We start from the raw sequence: 19,416 nt of genomic DNA, 5'->3' as shown, positions 1-19,416 counted from the left end.
ATGGGCAGGAACAAACTTACACAGAGAAGGAAATGTCATAGTCAAACCCCTGAGAACTCTCCAAATTGCAGAGAAAATGTCTTGATATCTCTACAGGATAATGAAAAACTTTATTCTGGTACAGTAGGCAGGGAGAACCTCACAGAATGAGTGATTCAAAGACAAGCCCTATAGGTCCTTGAAATTATGGCTGCTTCAAAGCACTTTTTTTTTCCCTTGGAAACTGATGTCTATACTAAAAATCCTAATGGGGATGTACAGCTTCCTTTTGTTTTTCTGAAAAAAATTTATCAAAACATGCTATTTCTATAAGGTAAATGCAAATATGAATTTTTAGAAAATCTCATCATTCCAGATCACAAGACTGTAACTTTCTGTTACATGCAGTGACAAAGGCAGAATTTCTGCACTAGCAGGAAATCCATTTTTATTGCTATCCTATTCCCTCCTCCCTTCCTTAAAGAGATTTTGAAGGAGGAGAGGAAGAGAAATAAATGCTGCTATGCACTGTGCTGGCAGATGAGCTGAGTGGTGAATGACATCTCATCTCCTGGGAGGTGCCAGATCCCACTGGAGTCATCCAGCAGCACCAGGACTGGATGGTGCCCAGCACTTTTTTGGGCAGATCCTTGGCAGGACTGACAGGAGCTGTGCTGTGATAGCCCAGAGCTGCTCCAGAGAAGGGCTGAGCATCCTCAGAGCTGATTCCTTCTCATGGAGAGCTCTTGGCAGGATGCAGCCTCAAAGCTGCCTGGCACATTGTCCCTTTTTTGTGGGATTTTTCAAACCAGACCATGTGGGCAGCAGTGCTGCACCCCCAGAAGGTGCAGGGGGAAATCAGGGAAATGCTGCTTCCCCTGAGATCCCACCCACAGCCCCATGGGCACAGTTGGAGCCCCCATTATCATGGGGGATGGAGTCTGGACGTGTTTTCTGTGCTAATCTGAGAGCTGGCCCAAATCCCAGCACTTGGGTCACTGGTACACAGGGTTCCCATTGTGAGCCAGGGGGGAAATGGCAGCCTCACTGTTGGGCTTTGGAACTATGCATTTTTTAAAACTTGTGTATGCATAAGCCTCTTATTTAATGAATGACTCCCTTTGTATTTACATGTTCCACCATCCACAGGACAAATAGGGTTTAGTGGTTTGAGAATGAAAACTTCTCGTCCTCAAGGGAGGGAGGGGGGGAAAAATAGCTGCAGCTACTTTATGGAAGTGGTAAAAAATCAATTAGCCTCTTAGTTATAGATCTTACCTAGGTGTTCTGGGGACATAAACATATTCTTTCTTGAGTTGCATGTTCTTTTTTAAGTTACATATGCCACAGCTTCCATCAGAAAAAAAAGTTCTGATATAAATCTAACTGAAACACATTGGTTTCAATGCAGCTGAATTCAGATCAAAAAGTGGTCAGAAAAGTTATTTTAGGCTGCTCCAGATCATTATCCTAAATTAGAAGGGTCTTACCAGACCTGAAGGCTCCTTAATCTTACACCTTTTTTTTTTGGACCTCCCTTTAAACTCAGCTGATAAATGGAATGTGTGAAATAAAAAATAAATATAAAATATACAGCAGAAATAATTTCAAAGAATTTAGCAGCTAAGATAGGAATGCACAGAAAGCAGCATTTTAAGTTGTCTTGATATCCAAAAGGAAATAGTTATAAATTAGTTCTAGGGCACTCTGCTTCATTTATAAAAGTGGTTCAAGAAACTCTTCAATATTAATTAGTAGCCTGTGAATTCAGCCTATGCAATTATGATGAGACAGTTCTTTGGGTATGAAAGAGCCAACTTATCATATTTTTTGAATTCGCCATCTCTAAGCTTGAATATTTTTGTATTTCCATATTTCTCAAGTAGCACTTAATTTAATCTTATCCCCATTTCTTTCAATAAACCATTGTTGCATCTCTTAAGCAGCACAGCTTCCTCCTCTAACTCATCTCCCCGTGAAATTGGTTTAATGAAGCAGAAAGGTATGAAGCATTAACAACACTGGAATTCATGTGGTAGCACTTCATTTTTCAGAGGCACTCACATTTCCTACCTAATTTATAAAATCAGCACACAAATGATTTTTATCACAGCCATTACATCAGTATAAATTACTGCCTTTTCTATAACAAGGCACTTAGTCAAACTGTTGAAATTATATCTATTAGTCATAGAGAGGAGGAGGGAGAAAGAAAAACTTGTAGGAAAGATTTAGGACTGATAGCAGCCTTATTGAAACACTAATATTAATTTACCAGATGTGCCCAGAGTGCAGCTTTTTTTTTTTTTGCAAAGGAAAATTAAAAATACACAGAGTGAAGCAAATGGGTCAATTTGTAAGGAGCCAAAAAGGAAACTCAGCAAACAAGCCAGGCTGTGTGAGAAGTGCAATTAGGGAGAAGTTCCTCTCATCCAAGAAGGTAACACATGCCTCACCTCCAGGCATTGCCCCACATTCCTCCCCCTTGCTCTGGTGTTGTGATTATGTGCAGGGCAGCTGCTCCAAAATCATCCACTGTCACCCACTTCAATCCTGGCTGTTCCTTTGGGGCAGTGGCAATCAGCCCCTACCACCCAATTTTTGCCACACAGCAAAAAAATATAATAATATAAATAAAATATAATAATTTAATGTGTTGAGAAAATCTTTGTGTCCTCTCCTTTCCCTGCTTTTCCAGGACCTACATCCCAATTTCCAGAATTCAGCATGTAAGAAAACAACTCACACATTTGAAAATATTTCAAAATTTGCCCTGCTCTGTAAACAATGTCTCCACCAGATCTGCTGCTGGATTTCAGGTGGGTCCTGGCTCTCCCTTCTCAGCACACCTCCCCCCAGAGCTGCTCTGTAAATTCACTGTAAAAACCCTGCCTGTGTGAAGCTGACACCTGAGAGGGGCACAGCCAAATCTCACCAGGAAATACTCTTTCCCATTCAGGGAGATGCTCTCCCCATAACTTTTATTCTCACTCTCCCTTTTCCAATTATTTCCCCTTGAAGTGCTTCCTGCCCTGGCTCAGAAGGGAAGCCTTGGAGGCAGGGGCCACTCCTGTTTTGTGTTCTCACAGCACAATGGGGCACAGGGCTGCAAGGACACTGCTTGGTGCCACTGCCATTAGGGACAAGAAGGATTAAAACCAGTTAAAAAAAAAAAAAATGGTACTGGTGAGATTCAGTGCAGCAGCAAAAAAACCTGCAAGGGACACAAAGGTGCAGCTGCTGTCCTTGGTGTGTTTTCCTTTGGGTTTTTCTCTCCTTCTGCTTATGGTTTTTATTAATTAGCTTTCCCCCCTCTGCAGCATCAGGGTGTTTTTGCCTAGCTTTCTCTGTCTCCAGCCCACAGAACGCTGGTGTAGAAGTGTCTACTGATGGCACCTTGTGGCTAACCCAGAGAAGTGCTTGGGAATAGGAACAAGCATGAGGTAAGCCAGGAAAATATCACAGAAGGGAGAGCAAATCCCTCCTGCCACAGTGAGGGCTGCAAGAAATGATGAAATTCTGCAGCCCCTTCCTTGCCAAGGAGTCACAACCTCTGCCTGCAGTCCCTCAGAGAGTCCTGGGGTGCAAACAGCAATGCTGGCCCTAAACCTGCTCCCAGCAGGAGGAGGAGAAGGGGATAAATCCCCCAAATCCCCTGAGTGAGGGGCAGGAAGGAGCCAGGTTTGAGCTGCTGCCAAGAGAGCAGGGCCAGCTCTGCTGGGTGCTTGTCCAGGAGGAGAGGGTCAGCCTGAGCCCGGGGTCAGTGTCAGTGTGCACTGGTCAGTGAAACCCCTGACCTGCACAGCAGCCCTTCCTGCAGCCTTCCAGAGGCATTCAGCCCTTCCAGAGACATTTCAGCCTTTCCAGAGACATTTCAGCCTTTCCAGAGACATTTCAGCCTTTCCAGAAGCATTTCAGCCAATTCCAGAGGCTTTCAACCCCTTCCAGAGCAACTGCAGCCCTTTCCAGATGCATTTCAGCCCTTTCCAGAGACATTTCAGCCCTTTCCAGAGACATTCAGCCCTTTCCAGAGACATTCAGCCCTTTCCAGAGACATTTCAGCCTTTCCAGAAGCATTTCAGCCCTTTCCAGAGACATTTCAGCCCTTTCCAGAGACATTCAGCCCTTTCCAGAGACATTTCAGCCTTTCCAGAAGCATTTCAGCCCTTTCCAGAGACATTTCAGCCCTTTCCAGAGACATTCAGCCCTTTCCAGAGACATTCAGCCCTTTCCAGAGGCTTTCAGCCTTTTCAGAGGCATTCAGCCCTTTCCAGATGAATTCAGCCCTTTCCAGAGGCTTTCAGCCCTTTCCAGAGGCATTCAGCCCTTTCCAGAGGCATTTCAGCCCTTTCCAGAAGCATTTCAGCCAATTCCAGAGGCTTTCAACCCCTTCCAGAGCAACTGCAGCCCTTTCCAGATGCATTTCAGCCCTTTCCAGAGGCACTGCAGCCCTTTCCAGAGGCATTTCAGCCCTTTCCAAATGAATTCAGCCCTTTCCAAAGGCATTTCAGCCCTTTCCAGAGGCATTCAGCCCTTTCTAAAGGAATTCAGCCCTTTCCAGAGGCATTCAGCCCTTTCTAAAGGAATTCAGCCCTTTCCAGAGCCACTTCATCCCTTTCCAGACCCAGCAGGTCCTGCTGCCACAGGCTGGGATGAACCTGCAGAGCTGATGGTGTTGGGGACACCCCAAAATCTGCTGTCCCTGCTCCTGGACACATTCTGGAGTCCCTCCACACTCTCCCCTACCAGCCCAGGTGTGGGTGGCAGGTCCTAAATGGCCCCAGACTTGCCAGTGTGAAAAACGAGGTTCACTTTCCTGGTAAAATTTTGAAAGTTTAATAAAAGACCATAAGAGATAATTAATAAAGAAAAGGTTATAGAGGGCTGGGTGCTCAGCATTCAGCCACACCTGCTGCTTTGGAAACCCCCCTTAAATTCATCAGCTCATATTTATAGACCTGTCATACATTTTCAAACTTTTCTATAAACTATTTTCCATATTCCAAGAGCTGTTTTACATGGCCACCCCTTGAGTTTGCCTTTTTAGAGCATTCATGTTTCTTGGCTGTGGTTTCAATTTATTAATTTTTTTTAATCTTATTTTTCTTATCAGTCTTAATTTGGGCTTCAATTTCTATAGATGGTTGGTGTTGGTAACTGGTTATCAGTGCAGGTGTCTTCACTGGGTGTTATCCAATTAACAGGTAGTTTATTTACTACAAGGACACTTTATCAGCCTGCCTTGGCCTAGAACTCCCCTGAAAACCAGGGAAAAAAGGGGGAAAAGGGGGAGAAAAAGGGGAAAAAGGGGGGAAAAAAGGGGGAAAAAAGGGGGGGGGGAAAGGGGAAAAAAAAAGGGAAAAAAAAGGGGAAAAGGGGGGGAAGGGGGAAAAAAAAATGCTGTGATATGAAAAACAAAATTACAGACTAAGAGAGGAGGTTCAGCAGCAGCTGAAAATTTTTTAGAAAACCTTTTTTTCCACTTTCCTATAAAAGCACCTTCTGCCATGAAATCACTCTTGCAACTTTAGTGTCAATTTTTGTCCTAACTCTACTTAATCCTAGAAGAAAATTAGCACCAACAGATAAAGAATGAAGGTCTCACATTAAGGACAACCCTTACCTGGAAAAGAAAGAAGGGTGAGGCATTCATGAATCCCACAAAAGCCTTCACTGTTCCATATTGCCTGGAAGATGATCAGATACCACTGTGATAAGCAGCCTTACAAAAACTTGGGAAAGGTTGATGGCTGAAATTGGAATAATTTCTTTTTTTTTTTTTTTTTTTTTTTTTTCCCAAAGGAGATGTTTTACTGCTTTTTTGAAACAGCAAAGCTGAAGGCTCATCTTTACCTCTCTGTGTAAATAACTTCCTTTCCCTGGGGTGTTCATCATGGGTTTGACCTTAAAATGCATGGCAGTGTTCTTGGCAATATTCAATCAATGGCAGGATTAAAGGTGAAATCAGTTACACAGAGGAAGCCTACTGCTGTTCCACCAGTGTGGTGGCTCTAATCTCCCTCTGAGAGACTAAAGATCATAACTGATTTACTTCTCCTCCCTGGGGAACAATTTTCTGTAGCCTGAAGCAATCAGGAAACAGACTGAATTGGCTTTAATACCCATCTGCCCTGGGGGGGGAGGCTGGGAAAAGCTCCCAGGTTGTTTCTTCTTCATACTTGTAATTAAATAAACTATGACAAATCTGACAGGCAGAATTTCTAGCACTGCCAGTTGTCTTCAAACTTCCTACTCTGTGTGTAATTGATATGTAGCAGCTATTCCCAAGCAGTGCTGGAGACTATTTAAACATTAAAATCAGTGATCTTCATTCCATGATTTCACCTTTTGGCAGCACACCTCTAATTTTCACACCTGTCAGGACTGTGGGACATGTTTAAGCACAAGGAAACAGGGCTTACTTTGATTTTTTTTTTTGGTTTTGTTGTTTTGTTTGGGTTTTTTTTACCTTTATTAGTTCCAGAATACCAGGCACATAAATGAGACAAACAAATCTTAGAAGTGGTACCAGAGAGGGAAAATCTGGGAGCATGAAATAATTTTCACACAGATTGATAACAAACTACACATCACTAACACCTTAAGCAATAAACTTTTGTCAGTACTCCTTTTCTAAACAGTGCCAGAGGCAAACAAGACTAAAAATTATTTCCCTGAGAAACTTCCTGCAATTCAAAACATTTTCTAGAGTTGTCATATAATAGTAATAGTAATAGTAATAGTAATAGTAATTGTAATTGTAATAGTAATAGTAATAATATAAATATAAATATAAATATAAATATAAATATAAATATAAATATAAATATAAATATAAATATAAATATAAATGTAAATGTAAATGTAAATGTAAATGTAAATGTAAATATAAATATATATTTAAATGCCCAAGGTTTTTACTTGTATAGAAAGCACAGAAGAGATACCAGACATTTCAAATATGCTGATATCTGCCTTTCTCATCTGTATTCCCCAGCATGAGACAGGTTTAAATACCCCACAGGGAAGGGAACTCCTGATTTTTCAGGTTACAGGGTTAGCACCAGACACATTTTTTCACATAAGCTCAGCTGAGACAATTTAAAGCCACAGAAAATTCTGGTTTTTGGGGTTTTTTTCCATAACTATTTAACTGATTTTAGGCTTGTTCACATGTTACTACAGGAAAGCTGGAGAATTTAAGAAATCTAAAAAATTGTTTTCTCTGCCCAGAGCTGTTGCCAGCTGAGGTCTGACATCCCAATGCAGAATCCCAGAATAGTTTGAGTTAGAAAGGACTTTAAATCTCATCTCATCCCACGCCCTGCCTTGGGCAGGGACACTTTCCACTGTCCCAGGGTGCTCCAAACCCTGTCCAGCCTGGCCTGGGACACTTCCAGGGATGTTCCAGCCTCAAGCTGAGGAGAACCTGAGCACTCAGAGCTGAAAGAAATTTTTGCTGCACCTGCCAAGTGTTTCCAAAGCCCAGCATGGCATTGCTCACCCCTGTTCCACCATGGAAATACAGCAGGGGGTTTGGAAAACTCACATTGATGTTTTTGCCCAGCTTGAGGTAATTCAGCTCCCAAGAACTGCCCACAGATGTGACAGCTTGGAGGAAAAACCTCCAGCAGCTGATCCAAAACCAGCATCCCTGGAGAGCTTTCATGTGGAAATATTTTAATCTTTCAGAAAAAGCTGAATTATTTTTATCAATGTCAGAGGGCTTTAAAGAATTCCCACTTTGGTCCTTGCTGTTCCAGGGAATGACTGTGATGATCAACTCCCCAAAGCACATTTACAGGAATTTACAGTCACCCATCACAACAAACCCACCCAAGTCTGCTCACAGGTCTGAAGTTAGAACTTCTCTCTGTGAGGGCACACAGACTGCTGCCCCTAAATAGATTTTATAAAAAAAAAAAAAAAAAAAAAAAAAAAATCAGTCAGAATGCAATTACAGACTCTCAACAGCAACTTACACAATTACCTGAATTTTTGTGCTGCAACACAGGAGAGATGCTGCAAAAGAATCTTTTGTACTTCTCTGGTGCCTGAAAAGCTGTGCAGACATCTGAGGGGCACCACTCCTGAGCCTGTAATTAATTCCCAGTGCTGTTCTGCTGAGTTCTTCCCAGCAAGGAAATAAAGGAGCTTAAATAAAACAAACAGCAAACAGCAATTGAATGGGAAGCTAAACACATAAAGCCAAGCATCTGAAGGATTTTTACTTGGCCAAATTGAGAGCAGGGAGAATTGGTGAATGCATTTCCATGTTCAACTCTCTACTTAGTTTTAATATCGTTCTTCAAAAGCAAATTATGATTTAGAACATGGGAAGTGTTTAAATTGGGTATTGTTTCTTATTATTTGGTTCAAACAACATAAATATTTAGCTATAAGTACCTTAGACAGGTGAATCATTTTCCTAAGAGCTAAACATTTAGCTGTGTGGGATGAAGAGTGGCACAAACACCCAAGAGTGACTGCTAAAAATCCACTTCTTGCTGAGATTGCTGATAAAGCAAATTACGCTGCAGACAAAATCTATTTTGTCAGTTCTGCACTGACATTTGAAGAATTCAAGCATATCCCAAGACTTACAGTTAGTTTTTAAAAAATGAGTGCTAATATATAAAAAAAGTGGAATTTTTAAAAAACCTTCTCATTCCCCCTATTTCTCCTCTGCACCTGCTTTTTATGGCAATAGCCACAGGCTGTAATGAGACAGCAGAGTGACTTCAAGCACTGGCACAAAGGGAGCTCTGTCTGAGCCAGTTACTCATCCACATGACATGATAGCTCCCATTTCCTCCCCACTGCTGCTTTCCCAGAGCAGTGACAGAAGCCACATTGCAGAACTGTCAAGATCCTAAAACCTGATTGCTAAATGTCAATTACCTCCATTAGGTTTCCAAAAAAAAAAAAAAAAAGGAGTGAGAGATGTGATGTGAACCAAAGATCTCTAGATCTGCTCTAAAAACAAAGCTGATTCTCTTCACTAGGAAATCAAACACTTAAAATGAACTTTCCTGTCCTTTTAAACAGTGGTTTGGAAGTCATGTTTCTCTTCAAAGAATTATCCATAGGAGCAGATATGAAGATGTCCACAGCTATTCCAAATCTCCCAAGGAGGAAACAGCAACACCATCTGAGAAGAAATTTAAAATCAGTCTAAAGCTCAGCCAAAAGAGGCAGACAATGATGAGGCTGGTGGGTCTCTGACACTCACAGAAATAGGAGATGTTCAGCATTTAGAAATACAAAACACAAGTTTTTATCACAGAATCAGAAATTCAGCTGCCAGCCTAAGGCGGATAAACAATTGTGGCATTTATTTCAAACAACAAATTCAGCTGTAACATGTATTACAGTTATACAGCACAAAGTGAACAAATTATCATTTTCACTTCAATTTGCCTCTCCTGACCCTTTATTTCTTCCTCTTCTTTTAATTAATCACCTTTACTCTGTGTCCTCCTTGTACCTCTGTCCAACAATGCTATGGATGAGCCAGAACTTTTTACTCTTGCACAAAGAAAAGGAACTTTCATAAGTGGTGGGGCAGTGCCCCTGATCTCCTGGCACACATTATCTGCTCATGGGCCATCTTTAAACCAGCTGGGCAATCATCTTTATCTTTCCCACAGCCCATACTCCCTCCAGGAGATATCTCCTGTTCATGGCCAGTGAGTCCCAGGGCATGACTGATAAAATTCCATCATCCCACTGGGAGATGCTCCAGCCAGGGGAGGAGCCAAGCCTTTCCTACCCAGATAAAAACTGACATTTTGGACACCAAGGCACCTTCTTTCCACTGGATTCCAGAGGAAAGCCAGACCTTTCCACATCATCCCTGCACCTTCAGAGGAAACTGCACCTTCTCCAGGAGCACTGCTCCAGCTGAACCACATCTGCCCCTGCAGGAGGATGCAGCCACCATTGAATGGGACTGTGCCAACACCCTGACTGACTGATGGGTGTCAGCTTGGATTCTGGCTCTGTTAGTGTTTTGGGATTGTTCTTTGTAATACTGCATTTCTATTTTAATTTTCCTAGTAAAGAACTGTTCTTCCTAATTTCCATCTCTTTGCCTGAGAGCCCCTTAATTTCAAAATGATAATAATAATTTGGAGGGAGGGGGTTTACATTCTCCATTTCAAAGAGAATCTTCTGCCTTTATTGGCAGACACCTGTCCTCCAAACCAGGACAATCTATCATTATCTCACCTGAACTACTGGGTTTATTCTGTGTAACAAAGATTTTTGTAGGGCTTGAACAAGGGAAAAATCATACAGAAGATTAGAATCAACAAAAATTATAGTTTAAAACCCCTTTTCCTTCTGGAAAAAAAAAAAAAAAGTTGTCAAAAATAATGCCACAGTAACTTTTAAACAGATATTCATGGAGTTGAATATCAGGATTTATAGCTCTCCATGGAGAGAACAAGTTTCTAAACTGCAGCTCTGTACTGTGGGGAAAAAAGTCTTGAAATCATGAAAACATAATTCATTCCCTGCAATGGCGTGTCTCTATTTAAATGTAATGAATGAATTAATTAAATTTGTAATTAAGGTTACAAAAACTCAGATATTTTCCCCAGTTCCCCCCCACCTTCAGCAGATAAAACAGGGAGATAAGGAAGTTCTTTTGACCTTCTGCCAAAGGTAAGGACCACCTGTGGATCTGAATTTCCCTTGCAAATCTGCTGGAGCTGCACTGCTGGTGCCTGCTTTATCCCTGATTAGCCATCATTTGGGACAACTGTTCAACTGATGGAGCAAATGACTGCCCTGAGCTGGCATTTCCTACCTCCCCAGCACACTTCTGGCTAGAAAAATATCTCACTGCAGCTGAAATGCAGTGGAATTTCTCCTCTTTCATCCCATCTCTGGAGAGTTAGAGAGGAAAAAACTTTGTGCAGAGATTTATTTTGAGGAGGATATTGATATTTGGAGGAGGATATTGAGGATTCTGATGCAATGCCAGGGTTAGGGTGGGATCAAAGAGGAGTTTCTGGCTCAGGACACAACAATGATCAGAAAGGATGATTCTCTCCAAAAGGCACAGTGCTGCTCAGGAATATCATTTTAGTGGCAGGATTTCTCAGGGGTTTCCTGAACAGATGCCAAAGCCAACCCTAAAGTTTTTTTTTGTATGAAATATCCCCTGGAAACTTTTCCCAGAGTTATCCTGGTTGCAGCAGTGCCACTCTCTGCTCAGGTTTCTGATCACAGGAACTCCTCATCCTCCCCTCTCTCCTTGTCTTCATTTCCTTCTTTCACCAGAATATGGCAGCTGAAAATGGACCTGATATTTTATTTACTGCCCAAGTAAATATTATTTTATTTAGTGCCCAAGCCTTGCTGTGTGAGTGATTACACAGGTCTGGCTCTTCTGCTGCCCTCACTAAAGTCAGATTTTCCTTTCTGCCATAAATTCCTTCACTTCCCTGCCCACCTTCTTTGCTGGGAAAGCAACTGGATGTCTGGGGTGCTTTGGATTTATTATCTGGTCCTGTTTTGTCAGTATAGGCAAGTTGGGAAGGTGTGCAGAAAAATTGGAGAGAACTGGGGCAGAGAGATGGAAAGGGCTGATCCAAAGGGTCAAAAATCTGGATCCAGCATTGCTCCCCTTTCCTCCCTGAGCAGATGTAGAACTGTGGGCAAGAATGCCACCAAATAGCCAATAAATGCCATAAATAGCCTTTTAATAAAATTGGCTTCTGGCAGTGCCTGTGTTTAATAGAGACATTAATTTTGCAAAGGTTTCTCCTGCTGATTCTCATCCATTATTAGAAATATTCTCATCACATTAGAAACAAGCAGGAGATTATTTTGTTTGCTGCATTCATGGTATTCAAATCTGCCCAAGACTTCAATCCATTTAGGTTCAAATAAAAGATTTTCCTCTTAAAACATGACATATTGCACAAACTAACCATGGAAAAGTTTTTTTGGGAGGAAAATAAAAGTATTTCTGGAGTTTTGGAATCACCTGATCTATATTTTGGTTAGTAAGGTGTTGTCAGTCACCTTCACTTCCAACTTTGTTCATGAATAAATTAAATTTTTCAAACCACAAGTCTGCCAGACACAAGCCCCAGTGTTTGCAAATACACATTTGACTGACAAGCCAGAGAACAACATCCTCTTTCAAAAAAAAAAATGTCCTTGTACATTTAAAAAAGAAAAAAGTATAGTTTACACATTTCTGATTTATGAATTAAATAGTAGCTGGGAGCTATTTAAATAAAATCTCCATGGAAACTTTCACAAGAAATCTTTCTTTGAAAGAAAGGGACAGTGACAGCTAAAGAAGAGAAAATAATCCTAGCAGATATAACCTCCTGTTGAAATTCTGCAAGAAAATAATGAATGAAAAATTCCACTTAGAAAGCTGAAGCTGACAGCTGCTCTCTGCAAATATTTTTCCAGAAATGAGTTCCTTTTAAAACAGACTGAAGCAGCAGCAGTTTGTGCATGTTGTGGGGTAGAAAACCCCAACCAAACCTGTAATAACTGAGTGAAAGTTGATTTTCTGCAGAATACAGAGGCCTTTAGGATGCCACCTTGATTTTAGACAGTCTCAGATCTTTATGAACACATCTGAGTTACTAAAAGAGAAAAACTGAATTTTAGGACTCTGAATTGCAGGAGCTGAACTGAGGTCTTGACTATCAGATTCACCATTTTTAATGTTTTCAGAAACAATAATAATGATGATGACAATGGTGGCTGCTGCTTCCTTCCCCTTTGGGAAAATTCACTCTGTCCCCAAAATTTTAATGCTTGTTGTATCCCCATGAGCAATATCCAATGTTCTGGAAGCTCTCTCAGCCAGCTGGTCACAGATTTTTTTGGACAAGACCCAAAGCTCCTAAAACAGAATAAAAAGTTCACACTGTAGGAATTTCACTTCATTTCTGGTTTCCAGCACAGGACAGAAGAGTGTGAATGAAAAATAAACAGTGTAGAATTCATGGGACTCCAAGAGGGAACACAGATCTTCAGGACACCCTCAGTGCAAAAATGGGAAGGAAAAAAATCCTAATTAATGGCAAGCTTTAATCCACAGTCCAAATTTTGTAATCAAATCACAGACACAAGATCTACACACCTATTCAGGAATAAACTATTTGCTTGTACCAAAATGAAAGTCTGAAAACATTATTTCAGCCTAAAACATAACAAGAATCATTATATTGATGTTAAAAGTTAAATCTGGCTTTCCTCTTCAGGCAAATTTCCTAAGTTACCTAAAATCCCAAATAAAAATATTGGTCATGCTCACAATGCACACACAAACTTGAGGAGCCCTACAAATCACCAGTGTCAGCTGATAATTATTTAATTATCACAAATACAATGGAGCAGCTCTGCAGCATTGCCAAAATTCTTACAGCACCACAGGGAGAGGATGATGTGGCTTTCAACCATTTTCTTGGAAAGGAGAAAGTGAAATTCTTTGACCCATGTCTGCACAGCCTTGTTTCATTCTTAGATGACCACAGCTGGTCAATCTGAAACACAATATTAAGGAAGAAATTAAGGGTGACAAAGTGCCAGAGAATTCCCCAAAACTTAGGTGACTGTTCCACATCATGGTCCATAAATGGTGAAATACAGTGGAATTATGTAAGGTGAATTGATTCCCTCTGGGGCTGCAGAGATTGATCACATTTTCCACCAGAATTGTAAAAAAAAGAGAGGAGAATCTCTCTCTACCACATTTTCCTCTGATTTCAATAGTTAAAATCCACTCAGCTCTGCTCTCACAGCTCATCACAGATGATGGTGAATTTCTCTCATCTTTTTCTTCCCTAAAGAGCAAAAAGCCACTGGAACATGGGCCAGAATTAACAACTGACACCAGGATGAGACTGAAGGGTTTCAAACATGGTATCTGTGAATAACATGTGGTATTTTAATTATTACAGCCCTTTACCATGAACTAGAAATTAATAGTGCAATTCTAATCCTTACCTGATACTCTTTGGTAATTTTAGATCATTAGGAAATATCCTCTTCCATTTCCAACAAAATTTAAACAAGTAATGCTGGTCCCAAATTTCTTTTTTTTTCTAGAAGATGACAGCAAGAAGGTAAAATCCCTGTTGTGGTTGTGTTACTTTTCCTTCTGAAAGAACTCCTAGAATTCCTTCTATGTTTTGGTCTTATCTTTTTTTTTTCCCCACCTTAGAATTGATCTATAATAATGTTTGAATGAGGAAATAGTTCACAAATAAAAACTGGATTCAGAACAGTTGAAAGTCTCTTGCTTAGTCATGTGAGATTTTGGGTGATTTTTCATTGCTTTACCACAGTCTGCAGGTTTGAATGTTGCCTTACAGGATGGGCATTTTCCAAAAGGATTTTGATTTCTGGATGTGGCTTCATTCCTATGCTCAGATTCAGCACTTAAACTTGGAGCTTCTTGAGATCTCCCATTCCAGTTGCCCTCAAAAGCTTTAGAAACACCTATAAACTGAAACAAAGGCACCATTTTTCCTTTAATTTTAGGAATATCTGGGGCAGAATTTAATTTTTTTCACCTTGTCTATATGTAGATGAGCAAAAGAGAAGAAATTTTCAGGAAAAAAAAAGAAAAGCAATTTATTAAAGAAGCAGCCACACTCTTATAGACTGAATCACAGAACCAGGATAGAAGCATTTTCATTGATCCAAGGAAAGTAACACCTCTTGTAAAAATTATTTTACCAAAATATCACATAACTCACAGACTCTACAGTACTAATCTCTGTTAATTATTTTCCTTCTGTTTTCTTTGAGTAGCTTGAGAAAGACTCAAGCTTCTTTTTCCCTAGCTCTCAGTATCCACAAGGAATGAGCATTTAATGAATACATATTATGGTATTGGCTTTTTTGCAAAAATTAAGGTGGATACTATATGTGTGGTGTTAAAACTGTTTTTAAGATAAAGTTTTATTTAGGCTGATAAAGTGTCCTTGTAGTAAATAAACTACCTGCTTAGTTGGATAACACCCAGTGAAGATACTGCTACTGATATTCCACTTACCAACACAATATCTACAGAAATTGAAGATCCCAGCCCAAATTAAAACTAATAAAAAAATAAATTAAAACCACAGCCAAAAAACACACAAATTCTAAAAAAGTGTACTCAAAAAGTACCCATGTAAAACAATTCTTAAAGTATAGAAAATAGTTTGTAGACAAGTTTGAAAATGTATAAGTCAATGAATATTCAACAAACTAATAAATTTAAGGAGTATCTCCAAAAACAAGTGTACTCTTGGCTGAATACCAAACACCCAACATTTATAACCTTTGACTTTATTATTTGTCTCTTATTACCTTTTTTAAACCTTTAAAAATCTACCAAAAAAATAAACCTTGTTTTTCACAAGCAGAGTCTGGTCAGAATGAATGGGCAGCTCTGGGTGGGACTGGGAAGGGGAAATTCACTGTCCTGGCTCTCTGCAGGCAGCAGCAGCAGCCTGGGGTTCCACTTCCCACCTTCCCACCTTAACCTCACATTTACCTCTCTAAAGCAGAGCCATGTCCTGGCTTACTCCAGCCTCAGCCCTGCCAAGTCAGATTTGGCATCAGGGCAGCCAAGAAATCCTGCTGGGGATGGGTGGCAGGGGGGAGGCAGTAAATCCATGCAGCTGGTGAGCTGCTGGCTCTTTGTCTTCATTTGTTTCACCAATTCTCCCACTCTCTTCACTCTTGAGAGGAATGTTTGTGCAGGAGACAGCCAAAGATGGCTGAGCCAACCTGAGACCTGCTGGTCCTGTCTCCCAAAATCCCTGCTCCCGTTGTCTCTCACAGCCAGCCCTCATTATGCTCATGTTCAGAAGTTAATTCATCCCCCCCTGCCTTTTGGTGCATTATTTTTGTACCCAAGGCAGCCCCCTCTGGGTCAGTAGGTGCCAGAACTGCAGGGCTGCAAGCACAGAATAAAAATCAAGACCTCCTCTTACACCGAGGCTGGGAGTTCAAACAGTGCTTGTGCCTTCAGAAAATGCTCATTCTGAGCTGGGGAGGGCTCAGCCTAAGAAAGGACTGACCCACTTCAGGACGTTCCCCTTAGGCTGGCGCAGCTCTGGGAAATAGGACAGCGAGCAGAGGGATCAATAGCAGCCAAGTGCTGCCCTGAGCCATTAGGACCAGCCCATCCATCAGGGCTCCAGGGGCTCTTCCCAGCCTGGCAGAGCCCGGGGCTTGGCTGAGGCACAGTGGCACCGCCCCAGCTCCTGCCTCACAAAAGGCAGATCTTGGCACAACTTCCCACCACCAGCTCTGGGTTTTCAGCCCTCGCTCCTGGGATCTTGCACTGCTGTAGGATCAGCGTCCTACAGCAAATCACAGCCCAAAAATGCTAAAAGATCAGCACAGGACTGTAGTTCTTCTGTCCTTTTTGGCCAAGGAATTGTGTAGGGGGTTCTTGGGGTAGAGGAGGCATTTTTTTTATTTTTTGAAGAACTGGAGAAAAACTGGTTTGAGTTCAGCACCTCCAGGTGTGATCTGCTCAATCACATTAGGATTTCCAATCCTCCCTTATGGGAAACCTACAGATAGCTCAGAAAGGAGCCCTGTAGGATGTCACCTGCCCAAATGCCACATTCTCCCAAGGGATGCATTGCTCCAGAATTTCATCTACTGGGACTCTCAGGAGCATCTCTGGTGGCTTTGGGTGTGATGTGTCAGGACAGCACAGACAGTCAGAGCTACACCTCCTCAGCAGTTTTGGGGAGCCATTCCATCCCTGGGTGTGTTAGTGTGTGCTCACACTCATTGGGGGCAGGGTGTGAGCTGCTCTGCCTGCACTGCCATTTCCAGGTTAACATGGAAAATACACCCCATGGATGGTGACCTTTTTCATGGGCACTGGCTTTAAATAATGCAGGTAGTGAAGAACCTGTTCTGCTATTGAGTTATTTCATTGATCTTCACTATTAAAGAAGTGCAGTGCTTGATGAGCATTTCTCTTTTCAAGGCTTAGGTATGATCTATCCCAAAGCAGTGGGCAGATGGGGAAATATCACCAAGAATGGGTTTGGTTTTTTTTTTTTGTTTTAGAGGGAGATGACACCAGAAATAGAATCTATAACACCATATTTATAATAAACCTTACAGCTAAAAAAAAAAAATAATAATAAACTTAAGCACACTCATTTTTAATGCTATTAGAGCAAGGAAAATAATTGCACCGGTGCTACCCAAACTTCTACAAATTCCATGTGACCAGTTTTCTTCTTGCTCAGAATGCTGAAACACAGCAGGACAACAGCAGGAAAGAAAGGCAGGCACACATGTGCTGTCCTCTAGAAGAGTGTTCCCAGGGAAATCCGCAGAGTTAGAGATTCCTGCAAAGTCAGAGTTCAGAATAAAGTAGGAAGAGTGTGCTCATCAGAACAACAATTTGTATTTGTGCAAATCATAAGCCAGGGGTGAGGTGGGGGGGAAGATAAATAGGTTAATCTGTTGTAAACTGATTTTGACCCTGAAGGTGATCACAGGTACACAGCATTACGGCACTTTAAACTGTTTTATGCAAAGCTTAAAAAAGACCCAGCAACAAACAAAAGCTTTTTTTGTGTTTGCTAAACAAAGCATGAAAGAATAGTGACAAAAGTAGGAGGGGCCGAGTTTGTCCGGACAAAGGCAGGAGGAGGAGCCCTGCTGCAATGGAAATGCAGTTCAGTGGTCCTGGATTGAAATGCTCATCCTTTAAACCCCCAGGGCTGGGAGATCACAGGGCTGAAAGTCCATCAAAGAGCACTTCTCTGCATTGATCCAGCCTGCAGCGGAAGGCTGGTGGGGGTCTGCTCCTCTCTATGGCGCTGCCTCCGAAGATAATCAGCTTTTCTCCTTGGAAATTGGGGGATCCCAAACATCAATAAAGTGTTATTTCAAGTAAAACATCAGTCTAAACCTGCGGAGGCCAGAACATGTGTGTGCCACTTTTGTGTTGCTGGATATTTTCTTTTTATTAAGAGGAAAAAATAAAATAAAACCCCTAGTAAATAACATATGGGAAGGAAAATATTTTACCTTGAAAGCATAATCTTAATGCCTGGGCTGTTCTTTCCAGCTTGTCAACAGCAGAATCTCCTGCAGAGGTTTTTAAAGCAGCCTTACAAACTTTCCTGGATGTTCAATCAGCACCTGACCTGCAAAGGAAAAAAATTTAAAAGTTTAAAAACCACTATGTCCTTTAGTTAAAACACTAAGGAAAGGGGAATTGGGAGCCTGGGGAATGTTTAGCACTGACCACAGGGACAGACTCAGGCCACCTTATCTGGAGGTTCCAGGGGATCAGTGATGAGTCTGGGGGAGCCTGATCTCCCTCTCACAGCTCTGGGTTTGCTTTGTTCAAATTCTAGATAGGAAATTCATATTTTAAAGGTCTGAGATCAGGCAGTCCAGCACTCTCTGATATAACCAGAGCCTGAAATTCATTAATCAACCATTCCTTAGACACTGGGAACTTAGGATATTTCATTTATTCGAGGGGAGAGGTGTTGAGCAAACAGAGCATCACACAAGTTTTCCATCCCAGCACGTGTAATGTGACTTATAAAACTTAGAAATATTTCAACACCATTAAACAGCTGCTTTTGAGCAACACCAATCAGTTGGCTGAACAGATCTCAGTGCCCTGGAGATCCTGGAAATTACAAAATCTATGATATCCTGGTGCTTGAAACTATTTCAGGTGGCCACAACCATTGCAGAGAAATGTGATGAGAATTCCCTCTGAGCAATGTCTGTGAGAATAAAGAGAGGAGAAAAAGCAGCAGCTCAGCTGCTCACCAACAGCCCATTTCATGATTTTGGGATGAGAAAGGGTGGCAAAGGATGTGGTTTCTTCCAGAACACTTGGCCCTGATGCTGGGATGGTGTCACTGGGATTAGCAGGCCACCAATCTCAGGGCTTGGGCACACACAAAGTACTTTCACTGAGCACATCTCGACCAAATTCTGTTTGTGATAACAAATCCCTGCTGTGCTAGAGTTCTAAAAAATGAATAGCACAGATCAGAGCAAACTTCTGCCCTCAAAATTGTTGATAATTTCACTTTCACTTAGTTCCCATCCCTCCCTGCAAAAAAACACCCTACTGAGATTTAGGAAAGAGTTTCTGTTATATACACACAGCCCAGCTCTTAAGTGCTGTTGAAGAATAGTATTTGTTGAAAATTTTGTTCTCCTGCACAGGTAGAGAGTAGATTAGTCAACATTATTAATTATTTTTATGACCTCAATATCTACAGTTTACAGATCTAATCAGTGTGCATGGAGTAGAAAACAGCTTCTGCCTCAAGAGACTGGCAATCTGTGCTTTCTTTTGCAGAGGGAATTTTAAAAGTAGAATTTTTGAAACTTTTACAAATTATACTGATTTATGTGGTGAGGACACAATCCCTTATGCAGTAGTAACAACCT

The sequence above is a fragment of the Oenanthe melanoleuca genome, chromosome 4A (assembly GCF_029582105.1).
Source record: "Oenanthe melanoleuca isolate GR-GAL-2019-014 chromosome 4A, OMel1.0, whole genome shotgun sequence".
Lineage (NCBI taxonomy): Eukaryota > Metazoa > Chordata > Aves > Passeriformes > Muscicapidae > Oenanthe > Oenanthe melanoleuca.
Note: the sequence above shows the minus strand (reverse complement) of the source record.